This window comes from Corvus moneduloides, chromosome Z (assembly GCF_009650955.1).
Source record: "Corvus moneduloides isolate bCorMon1 chromosome Z, bCorMon1.pri, whole genome shotgun sequence".
NCBI lineage: Eukaryota > Metazoa > Chordata > Aves > Passeriformes > Corvidae > Corvus > Corvus moneduloides.
In genome coordinates this window covers 26,951,463-26,977,905 of record NC_045511.1, presented here as the reverse complement: position 1 = coordinate 26,977,905, position 26,443 = coordinate 26,951,463, and the positions used below count along the sequence as shown (strand labels likewise).

Below are 26,443 nucleotides of genomic sequence, written 5' to 3'. Positions count from 1 at the left end.
TCAAATTAAAAATTTATCTGCAGCCTAACAAGATACAGCAGAATTTTCCAGCAGTAAACCTTGCAGAGAGGAAACAAATAAAATTAATAAAATCAGAATATTCATTGAAAATAATACATCAATCCTCATGAAAATGCAGATGTCTAAAGGATATACAAGCATACCTACATTCATGGATGCATGCATTTCTGCTTTGGTAAAGGACCAGCTGCTCTCTAGGGTGGTGATGTGTCTTTAGGAAGCTGATCAGAGTCCATTTCTTCTCTCCCCATTGATTGTGAGAAAAGTATCAAACAAAACAAGTGGGGTTTCTTCTTGTTATGCATTATTATGAATTTCAAATCCAAAGTTAGAATTGTATCTGAAGTAAATGGGTGAAATCCTTCGAGACTTTTTCACCAGCATGTAATTTCATTAGAATTCATTAAGTCACTGTAGAGAAAAAGAATAGGAAAAGTAAAAGAGCAATCCCAGGGAGGGTTGTTTCTTTCAGCTTTCTTTTTCCTCCTTTGAATTACATATTAGCAAGATTTTTTGAAGGTCTTCTGTGTTGTTTTTGGTTTGCGTTGCCATCTCCGAAGTACTGCCAGTAAAGCAGTATGGTTGGGTCTAAAATTACAATCAATATATTCTCGAGTTCTGAGGAGTATAAGTGTAGCTTTTATCTTATCTCTACACTCTACTGAATGTATTTTATTTCTGCTAAAAATTATGTATTTATATAGCTGAAAAACACTGAAGGAGTTTCACATACTAAATTTTGCTACAGTATCAAAATTAAATCCTTCTCTAGATTTTGGCATGCTAAAGCATTAACATTTAGCTGCAAGAGTTTAGTAGCTTAACTAGTTCAGAGTTTGTTGGGTGGTTCTTTTTCTTCTTATTGCACTGCTGTTATGTTCATACAATGCTGAAATTTGAAGAAGCTCTGTGTTATCTCACCATTAATATTTTTTCTGTGTTCTATTTTTCACTTGTGTATTGAATTTTAATTACCCTGGAAGCCTAGACTGCTGACCGAGTCACAATACTAATAGTGACTAATACTCAGACTGTGTGATGTGTAAGTATCTTAAACCTTCTGTAATACTCCATCTTGTAGAAAGAGAAAAGTTTGGAAATAAGTAGACAGTGAGTCTTTTTACAAAGTCCTTTCTGGCTTCCAACTTAAGGGAATTTTTCATGTCCTACTGTACATGAATTCTTTGAATGGTGTGCTAATTGAAATTCAGGATGTTAAGAGGAAAGAGACTTGATTTCACAAGACTGGCATTGTACTAATCTCTCTGTATTTTTGTTTAACTTCCATAAATTTCTTAAGAAAACATACCAAGTTATCTGACAGATTTGAAAAAGTTACTGAGGAAAAAGAGGGCATTTGATTGTTTGTTTGGTTTAGGAAGATATTTGAGTTTGGCAAATACTTAGCTCAATTCTCGTACACCTCAGCATGCCCCTTCCTTAAATTGAAGTCAGGCTGTTTTATTGTGGAGTGTAAGAGGTCCAGAGAGTGTTGCTTCATTTATGGACTTAAAAAATGAAATTGTGCAAGTTTCTGCAATGGGACATCCAGGGGACAGACATAAATTTTGGTTTATCATTCTGCCAATATTGGGCTATCCATGATCTATATGTTTTTTGGCATAAGCTGTAGAAGATGTAAACTGTCCTATCGTTAATCAGAGCACACCAGGAAAAGGCAAAAAAAGGGAAGAAAACAAAAATCCAAACCACCAGTTTTTTGGAACAATGTATCTTTAAGAAACATTTATTTGGAAACTACCTGCTTCTGTTCTTTCTTCTGGAAGTATAGAGGTTCTGTTGTGCGTCTAGGATGAACCATCATGATGTTTGGCTTAGTCAGTATTCTAGAACTGATTAAAAATTTTTAGAGATTGGCAGAAGGTAACAGATTGACACAGGAAAGTTTAAGTCAGGTAGAAGACATGACAGCTTTTTTCTTCCTCCTCCCCAAAGAAAAACGGAATATTTTTTACAAAAATATTTTAAAGTATTCTTTTTAATCACAAAGCTATTTCAGGAGTCATTTTCTGATTAGCTGTATTTAGACCTTCTTGTCTTTTATTTTTATATAGGTAATATCCATAAACTATTGAGTCTATGTGTTCTTGTGAAAATGCAGGAAGTATTCTGGCCTTTAACATCCCAAATTACACAAAATCAATAGTGAAGCCCAGGCAGAGTGTCTGCCACATCTGTGGAAATTTATTGCAAAACAGCAAAAATATTTTGACAAAGCTCTTTACTGCCTGTAAGTGCTAATTTCACATTCTCAGTGTGCTTCACAGGATTTTGTCACAGAAATATTTTGTCATTGCCATGTAGGATTTGAAGTGAGGGACTACAGAGTATGGCATTTGTTATTAATTACAGGTCTAGGTCTCCTTTGGCATTCTCAACAGATTATTTTTCAGACTTTATGGAGGATAACAATTAACTTTTCAAATAGGGCCACTCATGAGGATCCCAACATCTAAAATTAGACCTCTAAGTTAAAAAATCTTGCCTAAAAACCTGACTTCCCTTTGCTGCTACTAATGTTATTAATAAACCTCAGGGCCTTCAGATCTCTTCTCCTTTACACTTTCTCTTCTCCTCTGTGGATAGTTTGTTCTGGATGAATCCTCTTGTGTTATCATGGCTATATCCACTGCATTCCTTTATTATAACAGACTGCAGTGGAACTTCAGTAATTGCTAGAAAGAGATAGGCAACTATGCTATGTGTGGAAGCAAAGCCACCTGACAATGTTCTACCTGTTGTCTTGTTACAACTTTATGGCTGCAGTTGTTTTAGAATTAGGGACATATTCATTAGTGAAGTTGCTTCTTAACATTTTTTTGGTTTGGATTTTTTTCTTGTGGTGCTTTTTACCATTTGACTAATACTGTTATCATACTCTGCCTAATTTCTGTAGGAAACATTTCTGTAGGAAATGAGTATTTGAGTTGTGTCAGAAGTAAAAAGTCTATTTTCAAGTGTTCCTTTGTTTGGTGGTTTTTTTGTTTTCAGATTAGGAGTCTTCTTTGTATGCCTATCTCAATCAATCAGCTCTTAGTCTGAGATGTCATTTGCCCCTCAGGAACTATTGTTTTAAAGTAAAAATTTTAAAAAAACCCTCTCTTAAATGTGGAGGATTTATAGTTAAACTATGGTCATATGAATGGCCTTTCTACCCCTGAGCTAATTAGGTTTTCTGTATTTTAAATAGAAGAGAAATTTTAGCTTAGTACTGCAGGTGTTTTTATCTATGAAAATGTGATTACTCTAAAGGGCATTCTTCTTATAAATAGCAGAAATAGTCAAATTAAAGTTAACTACTTACATCCAGTATTACTGTTCTATACAGTATTCTGTTGGGGAAGTGAAAATAATCTGAAATAAATTGAAACACTGGAATCTCCTTTTCTTAAAAATGCAAATATTATGCTTAAAATGTATCTCATAACCAAATTTTTCTGTTCTGCGTCTGTGAAGCATATAACTGTAAATGTAGTGAAAATAAAGATAGACTCAAATTCTGAAAGGCCTTGAACTCTTCTTCATTACTTCTAAAACTATAATTCCAGTAGTGTATATGAGTTCATTTATTGTGTATGGACTTGAGCAACCATGAAATCAATCATAGTTAACCTGAGCTGGAATAGTGTATAGGTGCCGCTCTTGAGCAATGATAGCATAAGCTGCAATAGATAGGTTTCTAACTTGACAAGTTCCCTTTTCTAAATACAAGAAAAGCCTTGGATTAAGGTACAATTATGGCATATGACAAGTATGGAATGCCTTGAAAAATGCTGAATTTTTCTAAGAGTAAAAATTTTTTACTTACCTGGTTTTTTTGTCATAATTAAAAAAGGGGAAAAAAAAATAGAAACTAGCATAATCATTAGGATTGGTACCAAGTGAATTTGAATTATTTTTAAATATATTTTTCTCTTAGTCTTAAGAGAATATTCAGGGACTATGTATTTTTCACCAAGCAAAGCTCTTTAACTTGGTTCTTCAGTGTTTAGACAACATCATCACTGAGAATGTGGGTGAACAGGCTTTATTTTGAGAAAAATCAGGGGTTTAATTCTGTTAAGGCTTTTTTTAATTGAAAAGCTGCTGAAGTTGGTTTTTAAAGTCTCCTTTCTTTTTTTTTTTTCTGAGCTTGAATTAGATATGTTTAGCTGGGTACACTGCAGAGGTAAGGTGGATTGCAAGACACCCCCTCACAGTCTGGTTGCATACTCCTGCACAGCATCTCTTTCGGATGGTTCTGTTTATAGTACCCTGATAGTTTTCCCTATAGTGAATTTTTCTTCTTCTAAAGTGTCAAAAGTATCCAAAGGAAAAAAATAAATCCTTGAAAATTACCTTGATTGGGTTATGTTCTGCTCTTAAGAAAGAAGGGCTTTTACTTGTGCTTCTTTGCCAAAAGTTTGAAATCATTGTTTATTTAGTATTAAATTCTCATAGATATCAAGTACCCTAATCCTGAGGCATTAAAGTCCATTTGCCCAAGTGATCACTGAGCTCAGATGGATGGTCTATATATGTGAACCTTAGTATTTTGAAGGACTCCCTGTCTTTGTCTCTAGATATGAACATTCTGAGATATCATTTTTGTCAGTGAAAATCTATACAAATTTCAACCCTTCCCATACAGGTAACTTATTACTATTTTATTATATGTACTAATTTTCAAAGACTGCATTAAAACATGTATAGTGGTGAAAATCTCTGTTTTCTTAACAAAAGAGAACATAGTAATTTTGACTGTTACTTAGAATACTACATATGTTAATGTTCTTTCTTACTGAAGAAAATATTACTGAAAAAATATGGGTTTAAATCTTGGGATGAATTATTTGCCTTTTCTTTTTTTTCTTTTTTTGCTGGGTTTTCTTAAATATGAATAAAATTTCCACTTATGATTCATAAAAAAATTTCTTTCATGGACATCTCATAAATTTGAGTTATTTCTAATGGTAACTACATAGCAGCATGTAATTTCTCCATCTTTCTAAGCTGCCATGATATTTCGTATTTTGAAGCAAGCTTTAGTCTGAGCATTGTCATATTTTTGTGTTGGTTCATAAAAATTGAATTTGTGGTTAATATATAGAACTGTTCAGCTGTTTCTGCTACTGTAGCATGGTTGGTGGGCCACAAAAAAAGATTTGTAATACAGTATAATTATTTTGGTTTTATAGACAAATATAAATAAATTACATGAAAATCAGGTCATTGTCAGATTCTCACAGTCAAATGAATTTCTGATATAGTATATTTCAGGATAACTTCTGCCCTTCTACTCTGTGAAAGCCTGAATAATAAAACATTATTTTCCCTGTGGAGTTTGCATGCTGAGTGTCTAGTACCTTTAAATTTCATGAGCTTTGTTATTGATTTCTTGAGTCTGGGGCCTAAAGATGGCACATGATCTACATGAGTACAGTTTTATGGACAGAAGAAATTCAAGTTTTTCTGAAAAGTGTAAATCCAGCATTTTTCAGATCTAGGCAACTTTTCTTCTTGAAGGAATAGTGCAAACAGATTGCTTTTCAATTCCAAAGATATATGAACAAAGACTTTCAGCTTACACCATTATTCTATGTCAGTGCCACGTAACCTTATTCATTGCGTGTAAAAGGATGTGCCTTTATGGAAGCTGTTTTTGTCAAGGTTTGGGCTTGCTGTTGTCGCACATTTATGCTGGACATGGTTGTGGTTTATGAGCAAATACAATAAGTAGATTATTCTGTTGTACTGCTTTTCCTTTCAGCTTTCCTATTTCATGCATAATTTTTTGTACATGGTTCCATTTAATTATTGTTGGAAATGGATGAATGGTCTTAGGAACCATCAAGCAAAACTTTAATTTAATTCAACTGAATTTACCTGTCAGAGATGAAATTTCAAATAACATAGAGAACAAAGAAATGAGACCATGGTAGAAAAAGACACTTGCAAACTAAGCAAAAATTACAAAAATTAATTCTAATTAATTTTGAGGAAAAATAATTGAAGAGATCAGTGTTTTTCTGCCAGCAGATAGCTGGATTTGGATGACATGGTAAGACTGGCAGAGAACTAAGACAGTGAGCAAACACTAATCAAGACAAGAAGTATCAGCAGAAATGGTAACAAAAAGGACAACGCAAACCCATATTGTTATGAAATGACCAGGTGCTAATTGTCTTTCTGCCACTGTTGTGTCTTTTTCACCCTATCTTCCCTTACTTATTGCTTTCTAACTATTGCCAGTCAGTCTGAAAAAGTTATAACTGCTTCTTAAATGGCTACTTCCATTTCTGATGCTTCAGGCAACCCCAAACCTTATTAAGGGTAGCTAGCCAAATTCAGTGCTCAGCCTTGTAAACAATCCAGGGACCAAAGCGGGGTCCATTAGAAGACAGTAAAATGATAGGTATGTCCAATCTGACCACTGGTTTGTGGGAGTCAAGATAAAACATGAAGATGAAGGCAGATTGGTTTTTAACTAATGAGTGCAGGTGTCTGTTTCATTGAACTTAAAGAGGAAGCAGAAGCCAATTGAGAAACCTCACCTATCAATAATTTAAAAATACATTAACAAAACAGTGATAAGGGCATCACTGCACCAAGGCACAGAGAAAAAGGTCCCAGTGAAATAAGGGTAAATCAGGTGGAATAAAAGAATTGGTCTCACTTTTGTTCTCTTCTTGATGAGACAATGGTAACACTAATTTCTTTTGCCGGTAATTTAAATGATGGACCAATTAAACCTACCTAGTGGGACAATCCACTTCTTTATCTTCTATTATGAAACACAGTGAGACACAGGTGGAGGGGAAGCATCAGGCTTTCTCAGTGTAGTCCTTGAATGGCTATGGGCCATGACTGCAATGTCTTTTTAGAAAAGGCGTCTTTAACTGGAAGGGTCCTCTGTTCAGGTGTTTTATTTTCATGTGACCTTGTCACTGAATTCCAAATGTGAAACAAGTTAGTATTCAGTTAGTTTATTGATTATACATATATTTTCATATAGAAAATAAAAAACTGTGGTGCCTAGCAACACACATTTTTAGAAATGTTTAGTAGCGTTCTTCACTGTCATTAGCTGTTTTAATTATATTACATTAACATAGCTTCAAGGAGATAAATGCAAACAGAGTAATATATACCTCTTGAGATTCAAACGTGTGTGTGCACATATTTATTTTCTGCTTGTTGTCTCTTCATATCTTTAGTTTATAATTTAAATTTTGATAGAGAACTCCATAACTAATACAACACATACGATGCATGGTTTATGAACATATATATATTTATAAAAACATTTCATATAAGCATGTGATATGAAGGGTTATGACAGTCAAATATCTCCCATTCAACATATAAATATTTGAGGATTCCTTATTTGTGTCAGCAAACTACTGACATTGAAACTAGGATGAGTAGTCTCCCTTTAATCACTATTTGTTCCATTCCTTCATGCAGCCTAGGTTTTTTTTGCACATAACTTACTTTGCACTTCAGCCTAATGGAACTGTCTGGTTTTTTTCTTACAGTTATTAGTAGGTGGCTTTGCTTTGTGTGACCTTACGTGTGTAGCGAGCAGGACATAGTTGGTTCAATTATCTTTTTTCAATATGCTGCTGTAGTAAAGGTTTTTTGTTAGAGTTAACCAAAACATTCACAGCACCGATGCCTGCACGGGGTCTTCATTTTGGTGATTATTCCCAAGGAACTCAAGACCCAAAGAAAATAAGACTGAAATAAAAAATATTTATACTGTTCCAATTTGTTTTAATTATTTTAAATTGAGTGAAAACTTGTGATAAAAATGTTTTTTGTCAAGTTTTCTTGAATTCCAGAACACTGAACACTGACTGAGCACAAGTGCTGTGAGGAGTATTTGAGGGAGCTGGGGTTGTTTAGCCTGGGGAAGAGGAGGCTCAGGGGAGACCTTATCACTCTCTAGAATGGCCTGAAACGGGGTTGTAGCCAGGTGGGGGTCGGTCTCTTCTCCCAAGTAACAAGAGGTAGGACACGAGGCAATGGTTTCAAGTTGCACCAGGGCAGGTTTAGATTAGGAAATATTTCCTCACTAAAGTTGCTCAGCACTGAAAGTTGCCAAGCAGTGACCCAGGAAGTGGCTGAGTCACCATATCTGGACATATTTAAAAGACTCATACATGTGGCACTTAGATAGATTAGTGGCGGATTTAGCAACAGTAGTTTAATGGGTGGACTTGATCATCTTTTTCAACCCTAAGGCCTTTTCCAACCTAAATGACACTATGATTCCACGTTTTTCTACATGAAACATTTTATTTTGTTTCACTAAGCTTGGTATTAATCTTTGGCTCTTCTTTCAAATACTACAATATTAGTAGATTTTCAAGAATTACTGTAATCCAGGAATTTGTGGTCCTTCAAAGCAGGCCAGAATTTCAGAGGTAAACTGTATCAGGGTCTTACCAAAGTGAGTAAAATCTATGCTAGAATGTTGCAAGAATTTTAAGGCATTCTTGCTGAAGAAAATATAGTGCAAGTTTTCCTGATTTTCTTCTCTCTAAATCTGTGAACTTCACACTGGTTATATGGCAATTCTATAGGGTCTTGTTTGGATTTGAATATAGTTCTCCTGCATTTCAGAGCTCTCCCACTGTATCAGACACACAAATGCAAAACTGCCTGTGACATGTTTGACAACCCTGTTATATTCTTTTCTCCTGAATCATGGAATGACTTAAACAAAAAGAATAGTTAAAAAAAAAAGGCATAGTTTTGTTCATGACTTTGGAGTTGTTACATTAAGAAGAAAAGTGCTGTCTGTCAACACTGGCAAGTATTTTCAAGTGATGCATACTACCTTATGGAAAGTGTGCATTGTGACAGGTCAGTGTTGTTTTTCATATCTGTGAAAAATATCAGCTTGCTAACTCTAAAAGTTCAGGGTGGGGTTTTTTTGTTTGGTTGGTTTTTTTTGTTTGTTTTTTGTTGGTTTGTTGGTTTGGGTTTCTTTGGGGGGTGGGAAGAGAGAAAAAGAGGGTGTGGAAGTTAGACGTCCAAGGTCTGAAAGAAGATTAATTAGACTTCCAAGGTCTAGAGAATAAGTTGATGTAATAATTTTTTCATCATTTATTTACAATGAAGAAATATTCTTTCATCTTTCTGTTATGTCCTTGATTAATGTATCTTTCCAGGGTATGTAATAATATCATATCATATCATATCATTTAATATAATAACACATAATAACATATACTATAACATAAATAATATATCTACATATATATTCTATATATATGTAACATATACATATAATACATATATACGTATATGTAAAGTATATATGTTTTTATATATGTATTTTATTTATTCATAGATAGATAGATAGATAGATAGATACATTGTGTGTGAATTACCTATATTCCATGGAACTTTAACACTATATCAGTAATCCAGCTAACCACAGGTATTGAGTGACAACAGCTTTCAAACGTTACAGACAGATCACAATTACAAAGAGAGACAAACTTTTAGATTCCACGGTAGAATTATATTTTCCTTTACATGCACATATTATTCCTTTCAATAGAAATAGAATTTCTTTTTTTGCTGAAAAACAAAACAAAACCAAAATAAAACAAAGAACAAAATAAAACAAAAAAAAAAACAGTAAAAAATAGTTAAGACTTGACCTCATGCATTTTAAATGGTGATATAACAGACTGATGTACTTTTCAAGAGGAATAAAGGAAATATCAGGAAATTTTAGGACAATGTTATGTTATATTAGGTAAATTTAAGTTAATTGAGTTATTTTCTCGCTGGATTTTTTAATATGCTACTAATTCAAAGCTTTGAATGAAATAGTAACTTGGAAACTTGAACAACTGGTGTGGCTTTTTGAAATTTTCTCTGAACTAGTGATCACCTTGATAGGTAGAAGGATTCTTTCGCAAACAGATGGAACATAACTGAATCTTGACTTGTGTTTTTATTTCTTTTGTTTTCTACTTCATATCCTATGATATTTAACACAGTGAAAAATTAGGACCAGTGAGTAATGAAAATATGATCTTGAAAAGTCTGTCTATAGGGCACAAAACCTGTATTTTAGTATTTGACATTTCTCTTGTTTTGCTTCTTTTCAAAGCACTTGCTGCCTCACAGGTTTTTGTATAGGCAAGACTAATTTCAGAGTGTCAGAACAATCTGGGGAAGTATTCCTTGGAAAAGGAAAGATGATTTTATCAGTTAGATTGAGGAAGATTACGCAATCCTGAATATGAACTGAATGAAGAAAACATTACAATTAACTTAGAAATTTCCAGAAGTAACGTGTAAAAATTACAGGGGAAAAATAAAAAGGTAGAAATAGGCCTGACATAGGAAGATACTAGCATAGAAGAAAATTCTGAACTTTAGCTGAAGTAAGAATTATAGGGAGGCCGTTTTGCCACAAAGGCTATTCCTCCTAACTTTCAAAAGGATAGTCTTTCGTTCCAAATTTTACCATGCCCCATGATTTTAATATTAACCACAAATCACAGAATTATGGACTATCCTGAGTTGGAAGAGACCCATGAGGATCATCAGAGTCCAACTCAGCCCTGCACACACCAGCCCCAAGAGTCACATCATGTGCCTGCGAGCTTTGTCCAAGAGCTTCTTGAGCTCTGTCAGGTTTGGTGCCGTGACCACTTCCCTGAAGATCCCCAGTGGAAGACAAAGGCTAAACTGTCAAGTAACTTGGGACCAGAATTTTAACCACAAACTTTGTCCATATGCAGATTTGCTCTGCATGTTTTGGTCATTATTCATGCTTTCCTATTTAATTTTACTTGGTCTGTAATTTTCAATTTGCGGTGGGCTGAGGTATCCCTTAAGAGCTTTTGACGCTAGCTACTAGAAAGGTTTGTAGTATCAGAAGTCTATTAAATTTTAATAAATATATATTTTGTTCTATGTTTATTAGATTATTAATGATACCATGAAACCATCACCCATAACAATCACACCTATAAATATTCTTTCTCATGCTTAAGTTTCCTCATGTTCAATATAATATTGTAGAAGGATTATATCCATGTAATACACTATTCTGAAGACATATAAGTTTAGGCCTGCTTTTGAAGTGTTGTAAAATCATCACTTTAATAAAATACAACTAACATTTCAGCTTTCCACTTTACTGGTACATTTTTTTGTTCACAAAAATTGATTTATAATATTAAAGTACATTTATATATTAAGGCTGAACCTTGGCAAAAAGGTTTTTTGATAAGTCATTCAAACTTTCTAAGAAATTCTAGGAAACTGCATTAGTGGTCAGATTTAGCCAAAGATAGGATATGTAGTTCTGTCATAAAAATATTTACTATTTTTGTGTTTGTATTTGACTCAGTGTCACTATCAGGATTTAATCAATGTTTCCATTTGTCAAAACAGTTCCTTTATAAACCACTGTGAAATACAGATGTATCTCTTAACTTTTTTTAATCCATCAGAATCAAAAATACTTTTTTATTCTAAAATTGTGATCATGTGCAACAGGCAAAAAGATTCCTAATATAATATGTTTCTTCTCATTAATGAATAGTAGATCTTACCTCCAGTGTACTATTCATTTCTAGTGGGGCAAGAGAAACAGAGTATTTTTATTTTCAAGCAAAAATGATACCTTTCTTTGAATTTTAGAATTTATTTAAAATTAATGCTACTAATTTTGGCTTTCTTTTTTTCTCATTGGTAGAAAGAGTGCTATGTTCTTTTTGGCTTTCTAAGACAGATTTACAGAAGATATTCAGATTATATATTAGAAAAAAGATTTCTCAGCACCAGGGTGGTAGGAACTGGAATAGGTTGCCCAGGGAGGTGGTGGAGTCACCATCTCTGGAGGTGTTTGAGGTGTCTGGATCTGGTGCTGGGTGATATTGGTTGAGTGATTTAGGGTTTACCATGGCAGTGCCAGGTGGATGGTTGGACTGGGTAACCTTAAAGGTCTTTTCCACCCTTGGCAATTGTGTGATTCTACGATTTGGTTGGCAATGCAATGTAATCTAATAAAAGAATATCCAGATGACTTAGAGGTAATAGTAATAAGACATAGAAACTTCAGTAATCCAGATTTTATCTCTGAGGGGAGTAAATCAAAGTCAGCAACATTGGTAGGACATTTGTTACCTCACCCATAAAGCTTACAAGCTAAAGAAACAGTAGTCAGCATCACTCGGTATTTTCTGCTGCCTATGGTGGAAGACAAGCTGGAAAGTTGCAGGGATGCAGGTTTTCTTCCTCCTAGTTATGTTTACAGCTATGGGAGAATAGCAGTGGAAACCTGGCAAGCTCCCTGGCATTAAAATACCTGCAAAATATGGCATCACATGAGATAACCCTGATTATATTTAAATTTAAAATTTTATGTGCAGAGTGCCTATAGTTTTTCCTAATTTCCCCTTAAATTCAATGATTTGACTACTTTAATATTCATTCTTCTATTGTCACCTGCACATAAATTGGAAGAATACATAGATTCAGAGAATTTTCTGCTAAAACATTCTGTCTTCATGACTTTATCATTCAAGCAGGTTGAGGCCTGAAAAGAAGCCTGATTCCACGAAGAAAGCTCACAGCAGCCAGTGCAAGCTGGTTTGGTGCTTTAAATCTTAAGGGACACTGCTTGTCATGAACAAAGACCTTCCTGTCCTTTGTCTAAATGACAGAGGAAAACAAATTTTAAATGTGGTGTTATCACTGTCAAATGGAATTCCTGTACTCCTTCCAGAGCATACACATTATGTTCTGAAGCTGGATTATAATATATTATGCAGGTTTTCCTTGCAGGTTTGGGGTAGGCAGATAATTCCAAGATGCTTATAGATGCTTAGAAAACAGATGTTTTTTCACACACCAGCTGTGTTGACATATTTCAGTCACCTTGAATGCTGGTGTTTCTTTAAGTGTCATTTACGATATCTACCAGCAGATACTCGATCCAGGAGTATTTCTGATCACTTTCTGAGAGACCTGCATGAAAAACACATACTTTAGCTATCCTGAATATATGAAATAAGCCTTACATTTTTTTCAAGCTGTGAATTCTAGTGGAATTTCAGCACTAAATGCTGACTCAAGTAGCTAATTTAGCAGCAGATTAGCTTTATGCATGCAAATGTTCTCATTAACATCTGCAGGCTTGATTGCAGGTTTACATTTAAACAAATATGAGGACTTTCATGCATCAGAGACCAATAGACATTATTTATGTCTCAAACTTTGCAATTAGTAGTAGCTATTATTTCAGTGTATTCTTGTTACCCCCCAGGTATAGCCTGGAAAGATATAGTTGAAAGTTGATGTATCTCTAAAATATTCCATAAATTTGTAGCTATGACACACTTTCCTCCTCTCTGTACACTGAATTTGATAGCCTGTTGAAAACTGCAATATAAAAAGTGATTTAATAAAAAGTGATTACCAATATTTTAGCATTTCAAAGTAAGACAAAGAGAGGGGAAAAGAACGAGTCATAAAAATACTTGAAATGTCAAATTTTGCTTCTATCATCTTTACCAAAATAAGAGTCATGACATATACTTCTTCAAATGCAGCCTCTACATATGTAGGCTCTGTGAGCAAATGTACATAAATTTCCTTTATCCTAGCTTCCATTTAGCCTGCTCTGAAACAGGCTTAAGAAACCCGAGATTGGCAAACTGACTTGGAAGTTAGACTGCTTCTGTGCTAGTACTGAAAATGCATATATATTGTACTAAGGAATTGAAATAACCGTTATTATTTTGCATATAAATTGCTAATAGAGACAGTACAAATTTGGGGTTGGACTTGCGTAACTGTATGTACTTGTGCAACGATATGCAATATTCAAAAGTAGCATCTTTACAATAAAAATGGTGAAGGTGGAACAGGAAAGTGAAAACAAAAAGGAAAGGAGAAAAGCATCTTAAAAAGCAACATAGCATAAAAAATGAAATAAGACATTTTTTAGCATAATTCATAGGTGCCTCAATAAATATAATTTCTGGAAATTAGAAGGGAAAATTGCATCATTTCTGAGCCCTTTCCAACCAAGCTAAAAATCTTAAAATTAATTCTTACACTATTTAAGAAGCAATCTGTCTTAAAACTTTCTGGCAAACACAGTGTATACAAATTATTTGCTGCATTCTGATAACAAGAACTGACTTCTTTTATTGATTTGAGAAAATAGAAATGTATTGTATAGCTTTCCAAGCTTTTCAAGCCTGCCTTTAACTAGCAGGCTTAAAAAAATATTAACTGATTTGTGGTTTGGTCCTCAAATATAACTCATTATTAAAACACAAAAAATGCATTTTCTAGAAATAATGTAGGTCAAATTACTTTAACTGGTAAAAGATGCATCCACATTTCTAACTATTTAAAAAAAATTGGGGTAGTTGTAAAGTTCTCAGCTTTGATCTTTCACCTATACTACAGCCACAAATCTAAAATTCGGAATTAGCTAAATGAAAAATATATGGCATCTCTAGTTCTTTTTCAAGGCAGTATTATGTCATCTTTCTATATATGTTACATCAACAAACTTCTAAAGTGCTTTTGTGATATAGACAACAAAGTATGTAGAATAATATATGTATGTGTCATTTTGTTCATAAGGTAATGTAAAAAGCTATTCAGTAATATTTCTCCATGCTGTGAAATTATCTAATTGAATATTTTACATTTATTTTCTGTATGATGGTTTGGTGTTTAAGGAACATAGCCCGTCCTAGACGAATATATTTGTGATACCTCAGTGTTTCTGCAATCCAATAAAAGACTAATTTGCAGATCCTGCAGGACAAAATTATAGTCTGTGGTTAAAAAGGCAAATTATTGCCTAATTTTTTGTCCAAATAAAATTCCTTATTGAGTTTAGAACTTGGTGATAGAGATAAATTTGATGTGTCTTTTTTCCTTGCCTGGCAAGGCTGTGAAACCTGTACACCTGGAGGTCTTCAGAACATATTTGGAGAAGGTTTTGAGCAAGCTGATCTAATTTGAAGTTTTTAAGAAGGATATTGAAATAATTACATCCAGAGATCCCCTCAGCATAAATTTCTCTGTGACAATATCATTGTCTTTTCTCCTCTTCCCTTGCCCATCCCTGATAGACATCTACACAGCACTGGTAAATTCTGCCACACTTAAATCAGTAAGCAAATCTGGCTTTTTCCTTCTATAATATGTAGAAAATATGGTTTATTGGATAACGTGATTCAGAAAATAATAGAGTATAGCTGAGAGAAGGTATAAAAAATAACCCAGAATCAGTCTCCAAATCTACATGAAGGCCAAAATTTACTTGTTTTTGAAATTCCAGTTGGATGTAAACCAGTATTTTTGAAGTGAAATATTGAAATTGTATGGATTTAAGATGATGGCCATATTTATAAAGCAAAAAAGGAAAGAGATGTTTCATGTGTCTGAATGTACTAACATCTCCTTCAAAAATATAATGGAAGAAAAATAATATTATCTACCCTGTTGATACCTGGCACACAGGGATGAGAGTAAGCTTTCACAAAATCACATAAACAGTGAGTTTGGTGACACCTCTTGATATTATCTGGTCCAAACCCTCTGCTCAAAGCAGATTCAGATGGAGGAGTTTTCTTAATAGGGTATCCTGTCAAGTTTTGCATATCTCCAGAGATGGAGACAACACAACCCTAGTTTGCCCTTCAAGCCTCCCATCAGGTATTTATACCCAGATAAGATGTCCCTGATACTTCTCTTCTACAGAATGAACAGTTGGGGGTCTCAGTCTCTTCTCATTTGAGAAATGCTCCAGCACCTTCATTGTCTTTGTGGCCTTCCACTGGGCTCACTCCAGTTAATCCACATTTTTCTTTCACTGGGAAGTCCAGAGCTGGACTCAGGATTTAGCAGAGAGAAAGGCTCACCTCCCTCAACCTTCTGGTAAACCTCTTTCCAATGCATCCATGCAGCTCCTTCACACTTCTTTGCTGCAAGTGTGGCTCAAGGCCAACTTGGCCACCAGCAGGATGTCTTCTGTACTGGTGCATAAGGTTATTTCTCCCTAGGTGCAGTACTTTTCATTTCTTTCTATTGGACTTGTTTTCCTTGTCTGAACTTATAATTTCATCTCTATAAATAATTTCCTGTCCCTTTGTATGACTATATGGTGTCATCTCTTTCACTTGAAGAATGAATATGTTTAATTTTGTGAATGCATGACTTCTAAAAATGTAGTGTTTGGGTATACTCTGCTGTGAAGTCTTTTAGAACCATCTTTTAGATGTGGGAAATACTGCATATACAAAATAGTGAGAATTTATAAAGTGGAAACCCTGTAATTTAAAATCTGTCATTTAGTCTGTGTTCATCACATCGTAAGTTCACTACCTTATGAAAGGGTTGTTTATTCCCTAAACAATGCTTAGAAGTGAGTTAGTGCTTAGGAATACCATCAAAGTTGGTGAAATGATAGAAACTTCAATGATCTATCGGTGTTACAAATTGGCATTAAGTCATAGAAACACAATGACTGTACCCAAAGAAGCTCTGGCTGATGGTTTTTGTGGAGTTTTTTGTTGTTTTACTTTGGTTTTTTTTCTTTCTTTCCCAATTAGGATGAACAAAAAAAAAAATACCCTGTAGGTTATATTTACAGGATTTTCTAAGAGAATATTTTATATTTTTGAGAAGAAAGTTTGGCTTTTATGACTTTCCAGAGTAAACTTTGTGACTTCTGGGTTTTTTTCTCTTGTTTTTATTTTATAATAAAGTTTTAACATACATTCTTCATTTTAACATCCAGCTCAGAGACATTTTTTGTAGACTCCTTTGCATTATCAGACCACAGGAGGCATGAAGGCATTTGGTTCTGAAAGGAAAGAAAAGAGAAAAAGGCTGAGAATTTTGTTGGTGTCTTCCTTAAATAATTTTACAAAACAAAGTAATACTTTGTCTATTTGAATTTTTCCCAGGAGGAACAGGCTTTTTCCCACTAGATAGTTCTTTTAAGTAAGGGAAAGTTGGCACTGCCTAGCATGTAAAGAAGTCTAATCTTGGGCTGTGGACAAAAACTGAAATTTACCACTGCAATTACAAATTCACGAAGACTTAAAAACATTTGGGGTGTGAATATAGTGCACAGAGACCAGATCAAATTGCAAAACTCTGGCCAAAAAGCAGATGTCCTGTGCTGAATTCTGTAGCAATGGTTACTGTTAGAAATCAGGCCAGTGTGGTTCTGTGAGTGTGCATTCTTTATCTCATTCCTTAATGTGTCTTCACTGCAGTGAAGTAATTCCAGTAGCAGGGCTTTCTCTTGGATCTTAGAGTGTTAATTCTGAAAAAGAGCTTAACTCACAAAGATCTCTTTGTGTACCAGTGCTGTTTTTTCTCAAGAAGATTGCAGGAAGAGTGGTGATAGGTGGTTGAATTTCATTCCCTCTCATGAGACCATTAAAAATGTTAATGTAAACCTTTTCAGATGTCTAAGAGACTAAGTCAGGAAAAGTGGGAGGGTGATACAGTGGTGAGAGAGAGGAGGGAAAGGTTAAACTTATTTGTGAAATGCCAAGTTGTGAGCAGTATGCTTTTGCTCAACAGATATAATGCACAATCTGGCATTTGACTTGTGTGGAATACTAACAGAAGAACAAAGGACTCTGCGTATAGATTTGTGCTAATCAGTAAGGGAGTATCTTTCTTGGTCTACAGAGCTTCAAGATGGAACAGTTGCAACACAAGTAAATGGTAGAATTTCTCTTCCTAAAGCATTCTGCTAGTCATTTTCCCATCTCTTTTTTTTTTTTTAGAAATATATATTTGAGTAATGAAACAGTGGGGTCCTTAATGAAAGTATAACCTATCTTGCTGAAACCTTTAGAAAAAAATGTAACCAAGAACTATTAAAGATGCTATATGTCATTATAAGAAAACCATGAGATGAAGGATTTGAGAGATTGCTGTAGTGTTGATTATATCAATTTGCATTATTTGACTTTTCATTTCACTAATGTCAAGGGGTTTGCTGCTTCATAACTACTAGAATGAGAAGTTTCATTTGACCAGAACCTTTCTCATGACTGACTCCTTTCGTCCCTTCCTTCCCATCAAATGGCACATTCTGCTGAGGCATGAAAGAGAATTTCTGCAGCATTGAGCACTGTTAGCTGTGAGCTGATAGGAGATACACCTGGACTTCTCTGGTAATGGTATCTTCCAATGACACTTGCTGAAGCAGAAACTAGAGTATATACTGCTGAAATAGTTATAGGTCAAAGTCATCTTTGCAAGGACCTTGTAACAGCTCCTTGTCTTTAGGTTTTGTTTTGTCTTTTTTTCCTTTGATAAGAGACTCAATAGAATACAGTGATTCTACAGAATTGGTTTGATGATGTATATTGTGTACTATTCCTGCTATACAAGCATGCAATATCTGAGTCATTTTCTGTTTCAGAAAAGTAACTTAGGAGTTAGAATTAAAACAAGTGTTATATTAATTGCTTTTGAAGTATCAAATAAAGAAAAATGTAGACAGCTGATAATTTTCAACCCATTTTTTAATGTCTGTCCTACCTTTGATGCACCACAGTTTAAAGCCATAATACTCTGACAAGGACAACACATTTACTGGCATGAGCCATGCAAAGGGCAATTACAACAGTAATCAAATATACTAAAGAACATCACACAAAACTGAAAGGTGAGTAGGATTGCAAGAGTATTACATCTACTTTGGTTTGACTGTGTTGCTCAGGGCTTCGTTTCATTTAGGTCTGAGCATTTCCAAGCATGGGGATGCCACAGCCTCCACGCACATCTTGTTCACTGTTTGACAACCCTTATAAGCATCCAAGACATTTTCTTTATATTGAATCTGAATTTCCCATCCAAGCTGTGCTTGTTGCCTCACACAATGACAAGAAACTGACTTTATCTTCCTGATGCTTCCTCATTCCTCAGCAAAAGAAGAATCTCACTTTAACATCTTTTTGAAGGTTGAAGAAACCCAAATCTCTCATCCACATGCTCGAGCCCTGCCATCATGGTGAACTCCACTGAAATCACCCCTGTATGTCAGTGTATATCTTGTGCCAGAACTCCAGGACCCTGCACTTTTGGGTGACCTCACCAGTGCTGAACATTGGAGTAGGATCAGTGCCTGACCCTGCTGCTGTGACTATGCAAGTGCATCCCAAGATTCAGGGATTGCTTTGCTTCCCAGGTGCACTGCTTCCTCCTGGGAAGGAATTGCTGCCTTCCGGGAACTTGCTGCCTCTCAGTGCCTTTTCTGCAGAGCTATTTCTTCTCAGTGAGCCCTAGCTTGTCCTACTGCAGGGGTGAGTCCTTTCCAGGACTCTGGGAAACTCCGTAAGTAGTTCATCCCTATGAACTGCAGCTCATTTCTTCAGCCTGACTGAATTACTCTAAATAACAGTTCTACTCTCCAGAACACTGTCCACTCCCCTCAATATTCTGCCCCCCCCTCCCCCCCCCACCCTCCTCCCCCCCTCCCCACCCAGTTTCTTGCTGACACTGCCTAGATATCCATCAAACAGGTGATGAGGGCAGACATCCCCTTGGCTACAAAGAGTCTTCATGTGATCATGCCAAGGGCATTGCTAAAGTCAAGGTATGCAACATCCACTGCAGTTCCCTAAACACTTCATCAGCCACCCATTACAGAACGTGGTCAAGGTTGCCATTGGTAGATTTCCATGAGCACAAGGCCACTGTGGCTTCCAGAATGAAGGTCTGATTGCACCATGTGAGAGCAAAGAAATACCAGGTTAATCTTGGTAAAGAGGTGACTAGCTATTTCTTAGGCAGTAGCGCATGGAAGCAATCAGAGCAAGAATTTTTCTCATGACCAGTTTTGTACTTAAATGGGACACCTGTTTTATATTTTATTTTGCTTTGTGTAAGTGAAAAATTATTTTTATAAACCACAGACACTTTTCTTAGGTACAGTATTATGAAAGTTAATTATTGAATGATAAACTGGAACAAATTCTGGTCCCTAAAGTTTCTGGAAATGAGTCTACATTAGAAAAGTTCATATTACAAGGTGCTGTTAGGTCAGTTGACACTGACAGGTCTCAATTGATTTGTCCCAAAGCCCATTAAACTGTGTCATGCCTGTGCTGATTTTAGAAATAATGTCAGTTTTAAGTCACCTTAAATGTGGGATTTTTTCCTTTCTGTAAATAGGTTATAAATGATGTGAAAGAAATGTGTTCATTGTGTATGGTGTTCTCTGTTAAAGCACATCTTTCTTTTTTATTACTTTGTTTATCCAATAAAGAGCATTAAGCTTCCCCTCACTTCGGATTTGGTTATTAGGATTTTATCCTTCCTCATCTATATGAATATCATTGCACAGAGGTTCAGCATGATAAGCATTGGTGGTCATGATTTTTATCTCTGAATTCTGTTTCTGCCATAAGTATATAGACAATGAAAGGATAAGAAATACATGATAATATCTTTGGTGATGAATAAGTGGCAAGGTTGTCAGTGAAAAATAGGGAAACAATGCCTGTGTTTTGTTCTGCTCTTACTCTGCTGCAACCTAATGTATTTGGAAAAAAAGATTCTGCAGGCTCTCTAAACTACTTGTGCTCCTCCTGAAGGCAATTAACTACTGCTGTCAGATTTGAGTTCCCAGAAGGGCTGGTGCAGTGGTATTTTATTAATGATACTCTGCAGTAAAATATGTAATGAATTGTGCTGTTTCATTACACAGAAAATCCTCTTGGTTGCTAAGGATGCATATTTCTGTAGTAAGCTCATACTGAGGGTAGATACTTCCCTGTGTAACTGATGTGAATATGTATTTATTTATTTATTTATAAATGTCAACCTAACATTTTTTTAATTGCTTGTAGATATTGGATTAGTAAAAAAATTCAGTCATTCATCTTACATATAGCACAATCAGGAGGTCTCTGGCACTAAACTTTGTGTAAATGTATGTGTAGAGTGTGATTTTCATGTTAAGTTGGTCTTCTTTTCGGTTGCTTAATATTACTCTCTTAAAGAGAATTCACATTCCTGGACCTCTTCTTCCTTGCTATTGGAAACCTCACCATATCAAGCCTCTTTATTCCAGAAACAAGTGTTAGATTTTACTTCTCTCCATTACTTGGATCCAGTAGAAACTACAAAATGAAGAAGAAAGAGTGATTCTTACTCCATTGAGAAATCTGAAGGCTAAGGCTAACCACCAAGTTCCTGTTTTCTGTTTCAGCACCCAATTAATAATACTCCTTGACATTAGGTTAAATACACCATATTTATATATGCATGTAAAGGAATCACCCTCCAGTTTTGGGGCAAACCTCGGGCATGATATCTATACCTTGTTTGTGACAAGAATGTAAAGCATTTCTGCATCAGAAAGCTCTATATCATCTAGTCACTGAACAATAAATTCCTGTGCTGCTGACTCTAGGCGCTGTGAAACTGCTGAAGTGCCACTGTTCTGAACTAGAGAAGACAAGATCTGGTTAAACAGTGGTGCTTAAACCTCTGAATGTACCAATTTGCTTAGTTGCACTGGTCTTTTACAAGATGCAATCTGAAAGGTTCCTAGACAATGTCATCGAGGTTGCTTTTCCCATGAGGACTGGACCAGATAATCCTCCAAAATCCCTTCCAACTGGCTCTGGTCTTTGTCTTTATGATTCTGTGACTTGGCTCCAAGTGCTGAGTAGGTGGATTGGAAGTAGGAGGAAACAGAAGTCAAGCATTTGAGATATATAGACAAGAGCATTAACACAGGCAGATGTAGACAGCCTCAGACTCACCCTTTTTTTCATCCATCTCTAAAACTCAGTAGGTGAGTGTTGTGGTTTGACGCTGGCCCAACGCCAGGCACCCAGGAGAGCCACTCGCTCACCCTCCCCTGCCACTGCCGGGCAGAGGAGGGAAAAGGAAAAAAAAATTAACAAACGCTTCATGAGCGAGATAAGGACCGGGAGAAACACTTTAAGGGCGAAACAGGCTAAACTTAAGCTGTACAGTGAATTTATGACTAACAGAATCAGAGGAGGATAATGAGAAATAAAATAAGCCCTTAGAACACCTTCTTCCGCCCCTCAGCCCCTCCCTCCTTCCCACCAATACCACAGGCAGACAGTGCATGGGGGCTTGGTCAGTCCATCACCGAGATTCCCTTCCGCTGCTCCGGGAGAGGAGTCTTCCCCTGTGAGGCCGTGGGTCCCTCCCACGAGAGACAGTTCTCCTGAACTTCCCTGCGTGGGCCCGCTCTCACGAGCAGCAGCCCCACCGCCCCTGCTGCAGCGTGAGCCCCTCCCACGGGCACACAGCCCTCCCAAACTGCAGCGCCGGGGCTCTCTCTTCCCACGGGGTGCAGCCCTCCAAGGACAGGCTGCTCCAGCCTGGAAGCAGGGCCCTCTCTCTGCACCGCGTCTCCCGCTGGATCACAGCCCCCTCCAGGCATCCACCTGCTCCAGCATGGGCACCTCCCCCACGGGCTGTGGGTGGATCTCTACATCCTCCATGGACCCGTGGGCTGCAGGGGCACAGCTGCTTCACCATGGTCTGCACCACGGCCTGCAGAGGAACCTCGGCTCTGGCTCCTGGAGCACCTCCTGCCCCTCCTTCTCCACTGACCCTGGTGTTGCCATGTTGTTTCCCTCACGTGTTCTCACTTCCTCCTCTTCTCTGGATGGAATCCAAAATCTTGAGTCTTTGTTTTGATTTTCTTCTTAAATATGTCATCACAGAGGTGTCACCAACCTCTCTCACGGGCCCAGTTTTGGCCAGCAGCATGTCCACCTTCAGAGCCATCAGCATTGGCTCTGCCGGACATGGTGGGAAGCTTCCAGCAGCTTCCTCACAGGAGCCATCTGTGTGTCCCCCCTGCTGCCTAAAACCAGGCCGTGCCAATCCAATACAGTGAGTTCTGATGAAGTCCAGTGTATGTCTCTTATAGACTACTCTAAAAATTACACTGGAAGATCACAGTAGCAGCATGACTTTATAGGGCATAAATTCTGATTTAGCAATATGAAAGAGGTTTTTGTCATCAATTTGTTGGTTTTTCTCCTGTCTGAATAGCTATGGCTTCTAATGATTTTCCCCTGAAAACTGGAGAGATCTCCACACATTCATGTTGTATAGAAAAATTCTCCCGATGATAACCATATACCTATGATTTAAGCAGCTTTTAATGATATTTTTTGGCAAAAAACAGTGGAAACTCCTTTTTGTTTTGGTTTGTGGGGTTTTTTTGGTTTGTTTTTTAGGGTTTTTTATTTATATAAAATTTTAATTGCTTTTTCTTCCAAGAAAGCAATTTAGTAGTCCCACTGAGTTTATGAACATATATCTGGGTTTATGAAGTGGACCTCTTTTTTCTTAACAACTTTGTTGTATCAGAATGAGATAGTTTTAACACTATAGGATCAAGTCTGTCATTTTTGTTGCATAGCTTCCAAGCATAAACTACAAAGTGTTTTGCAGCAAATACTGGGTGTAGTCAGCAGTCAGTGAAGATGAATGCCATACTCTGTAAACTTGTGGTGTCATCTAGCTGATATTTCCCAACTGTATTACAAATGGTGAGATATTTGTAGATCTTTTCAATCAATATATTGTTGCCAAATTGGAATGGTTATGTACTGTAAAGCACAGACTGCAACTCTAGCTTTATAAAACTTATTTCACCAGTGTTCTCTATTGGAACAGTTTCAAATATCGTCCTGTGTGTGCAGTGGGATTAGTGTAAATGATAAACATCGCTGAAGTTTCTTTGTAATTTTTAAAACCTTGGTCTTATTTTTTTCTTCATTATTACACACAACCAAAAGCTACATATCCATCTGTGTTTTATAATCAGCAATCTTCTGAATGTCTTAGAAACAATAGATGTTACAGTATAGTTTATAAGGAACCTTAGTGCAGAGAGGTAATGGAATGCACTTTATTAAAGTCTCCAGAAAGAAAACACAGGAACAATATAAAAAATGTACTGAGGATGCAGCACATCTGGGAAAGGTCTAATTTTCGAATTGAAAATGTTTGCAATGGCAACTGTATGCTCAGCAAGTTCTGTTTACAGGAGGGACATTACATCAGCAGTACAATTGGAGAAGGAAAGCTCCCTTGAAAACTGCTTAGGTCATTTGCAAATTCCAGGTCGAATTTTCTTGCTAGTTTTTGTTTGGGGTTTCACTACCTTCCCTTCCTTCCCTTCCTTCCCTTCCTTCCCTTCCTTCCCTTCCTTCCTTCCTTCCTTCCTTCCGAATTCCTTCCGAATTCCTTCCGAATTCCTTCCGAATTCCTTCCTTCCTTCCGAATTCCTTCCTTCCGAATTCCTTCCTTCCTTCCTTCCGAATTCCTTCCTTCCTTCCGAATTCCTTCCTTCCTTCCTTCCTTCCTTCCTTCCTTCCTTCCTTCCTTCCTTCCTTCCTTCCTTCCTTCCTTCCTTCCTTCCTTCCTTCCTTCCTTCCTTCCGTCCTTCCTTCCTTCCGTCCTTCCTTCCCTTCCTTCCTTCCTTCCTTCCTTCCTTCCTTCCTTCCTTCCTTCCTTCCTTCCTTCCTTCCTTCCTTCCTTCCTTCCTTCCTTCCTTCCTTCCTTCCTTCCTTCCTTCCTTCCTTCCTTCCTTCCTTCCTTCCTTCCTTCCTTCCTTCCTTCCTTCCTTCCTTCCTTCCTTCCTTCCTTCCTTCCTTCCTTCCTTCCTGCCCTTCCTTCCTTCCTTCCTCCCTTCCTCCCTTCCTCCCTTCCTCCCTCCCTCCCTCCCTTCTTTCCTCCCTTCCTCCCTGTCATAGGTTAGCAAGCATCGTCCCGGAAGGGACGTCCTTGCTAAGAGGTGCTTACAGTTTCCTCTGGGAACTGATAGAACCTATCAGCTGGCCAGTTTGAATATGGACAATTCTCTAAGCCACTTAAAGTTGTGATCACCTCTGTTATCCACATTTAAGAATAGGCAAACTCCCCCCCCAAGCTCTCTCTCGTTTCCGCTGCTGGGACAGGCGGCGGCGGGCCCCGTGCGGGGGCCAGCGGGCCCGGCCAGGCCCTGCTTGGGCCAGGCCAGGCCAGGCCATGGACATCCTGGGTCGATGGACCTGTTCCAGCCGTGGAACCCCCCCACTGCCTTGCCGTGGGCAGCCGGAGCGGCTCGGCTCTCCCCCCTCTCCACTGCGATAAGAAAAATTCAACATTCCAGCTGCAAAGCTGCAAGGCCGAGGTGAGATTAACCCTTTTATTGCTGTGAAGAGCTGAAAACCTGAGGGAAGAGAGAGAGGAGATGCTTAAAGCTGAAATTCTGTTGTGAAGCTATGATATATCAGAGTATCCTGTTGTAATTTCATGAAGATCTGGGGGGTGGAGTGTTCAACTCGTAAGCAAAAGCACCTGCGCTGAGATAGGCAGATGCTGACGCAGCTGTAATTTCATGAGAAGTTTGGACAGGGAGAGATGAACCAGATGAGGACTTTTGCTCCAAACGGGAAAGGAGAAAACCTCAGTCCGTAGAGATGAACCAGATGAGGACTTTTGCTCCAAACGGGAAAGGAGAAAACCTCAGTCCGTAGAGATGGACCAGATGAGGACTTTTGCTCCAAATGGGAAAGGAGAAAACCTCAGTTCCTAGAGATGCTCCCAGAGATAGTCCTAACGATGAAGATGATGAAGACCCCTTGCTCCCAGGGAAGGAGAAGGGCCTCTGTTTTTGTTTCTGAACGGCTCAACCTTAAAATTGTACCCCAAAAAACTTCAAGAGTGGACCCTCGAAAGCAGTTGCAGGAAAAGCTGCAAGTCGGGGGAAAGGACTCACACGCAGGCAGAGAGACTCCTCTTCCTAAATGGACTGAACAATATTTGGAAGTGGGCGGCTGGCTCGTTGTGATACTGTTTTCATAGCATGAGCAAGAAGAGACTTCTCTTTCTAAATGGACTGAACAAGGTTATTATGGAAGTGGTAAACAGACTGAACATCTTAAGGGTTGTCTTTTCACATTGTCAGTGGGAGAAGGGAGGAAGGTGGGGGGAGGAGGAGAGTTCTGAAGGTGGTATTTTTTTTTTTTTTTTTTTCTTCTTTTAGGTCTGTTAATAAACTTCTTGATATTCTTTCAAGTTTGGTGCCTGTTTTGCATTTCTCCTAATTCTTATCTCACAGCAGATAAACAGTAATGAGTATTTTGGACCAAACCACTACACTCCCTTCCTTCCTTCCTTCCTTCCTTCCTTCCTTCCTTCCTTCCTTCCTTCCTTCCTTTCCTTCCTTCCGTCCTTCCTTCCGTCCTTCCTTCCTTCCTTCCTTCCTTCCTTCCTTCCTTCCTTCCTTCCATCCTTCCTTCCTTCCGTCCGTCCTTCCTTCCCTTCCTTCCTTCCCTTCCTTCCTTCCCTTCCTTCCTTCCTTTCATTCTGTCTTTCGTTCTTTCTTTCCTCTCTC

General features: G+C 37.3%; 1 protein-coding gene across 4 annotated transcripts in view; it reads left to right on the top strand.

The window, feature by feature from the left end:
* LINGO2 (leucine rich repeat and Ig domain containing 2) overlaps positions 1-26,443 on the top strand; it is a 512,490-nt gene that overhangs the window by 272,287 nt on the left and 213,760 nt on the right. The gene's annotated exons all lie outside the window — the stretch shown is intronic.